Source organism: Hevea brasiliensis, chromosome 17, assembly GCF_030052815.1.
Source record: "Hevea brasiliensis isolate MT/VB/25A 57/8 chromosome 17, ASM3005281v1, whole genome shotgun sequence".
Classification (NCBI taxonomy): domain Eukaryota; kingdom Viridiplantae; phylum Streptophyta; class Magnoliopsida; order Malpighiales; family Euphorbiaceae; genus Hevea; species Hevea brasiliensis.
The window spans coordinates 22,027,047-22,028,535 of record NC_079509.1 but is presented as its reverse complement, the minus strand read 5'-3'; the positions used below and the strand labels follow the sequence as shown (position 1 = coordinate 22,028,535).

At 35.2% G+C, this 1,489-nt stretch overlaps 1 non-coding gene across 1 annotated transcript; it reads right to left on the bottom strand.

Moving 5' to 3' along the window:
- Positions 1-929: 929 nt before the first annotated feature.
- LOC131175618 (small nucleolar RNA R71) lies at positions 930-1,036 on the bottom strand. Its single transcript, XR_009145813.1, has one exon. It is a non-coding gene; the product is annotated as a small nucleolar RNA R71 (small nucleolar RNA).
- Positions 1,037-1,489: the final 453 nt, after the last annotated feature.

Here is a 1,489-nt window from a genome sequence, read left to right as displayed (position 1 = left end):
GTTGAATAGATTATTGATTTAGCACATATAGATTTCATACTTCAATATCCATCAATTTATTGCTTTAATTTCAAAAATAGTTCAAATTAGTCAAATTTTTCTATCAAAAATTCAATCATTAACATAACTCCTTGTGGGAACGATATCTTTTCTATATTACTTGTACGACCCGTGCACTTGCGGGTGGGACACATCAAGTTTTTGGCGCCGTTGCCGGGGAGTTGTTTGTTTAAGATTGAATTCTTGATTATTTTAGTTGTTTATAGTTTTATCTTTGTTATCTTTTCATTTTGTGTTTGTTTGCTCTTTTTAGGTACTCTTAATCTTTTATGAGAAAAGCTAGAAGTACAAGTGACACATCCTTATTGTTTAATCCTGAAATTGAGAAATTTTGTAAAGCCAACAAGAAAGAAACCAGAAAAAGAAAAGAAGCCTTGAGAGAAACTGAAATTGAAGCAGACATGGCTGATGAAAGAATTAGAATTGGTGGTGGTAATGCTGAAAATGATCGAAACAATGAAAATGCAGCACAAGGTGAAGAGGTAGTAAATGCTAATGTGCCTAGGGGAAGTATGATGGATCATGCTTTTCCTCGTTTTGATGACTTGAGAGAGAGTATAGCAAGACCAAGAATTGATGCAAATAGTTACAAGATGGATTTTGGAGTTCTTCAAATGATTCAAAATTCTCAATTTGGGGGACATCCTTATGAAAATCCATACACACATCTAAAGAAGTTTGCTATGATTTGTGATATGTAAAAACAACCTGGAGTATTTGATGATGCAGCAAGATTGAAGCTATTCCCATTTTCCTTGAAAGATAGAGCATTGGATTGGCTTGACTCTTTACCTCACAACTCCATTACAAATTGGGAGCAACTCACTGATGCATTTCTTGCACAATATTTTCCACCTGGAAAAACTCAAGAATTGAGGAATCAAATGACAGCTTTTAGACCAAGAGAAGATGAAACTCTCTATGAGTCATGGATGAGATGGAAGGAATTAGAGAGACAATGCCCACATCATGCCATTCCGAAATGGATGATAAACCAGAATTTTTACACCAATGTTACTCCTGCAATTAGAGGGATTATTGATGCTCAAACAGGAGGAGAATTTATTATGAAGCATGAAGATAAAGCTTATGAGCTATTGGAGAAAATTGCAAAGAATACTCATCTTTGGAGTAATCCAAGAGGACCAGCTCCAACTCAAAAGAGGCAAGCTGCTGGAATGTATGACCTTGATCCATTCAACATGATTAATGCAAAGTTTGATGCACTTACAAATGTTTTAACTAAGAAGATGGAAGATTTAAGTATGTTGGTTAGTTCATCATCATCATCTGGAAGTTCACAACAAGTTGCTTATGCAGAAGGAACTATCAGCTGTGGAGTAGACTATGGAGAGCAAGCTGCATATGTTGGTAATTATGGAAACAAACAAATGGAGAATCCTTACTCTCAAACTTATAATCCAACTTG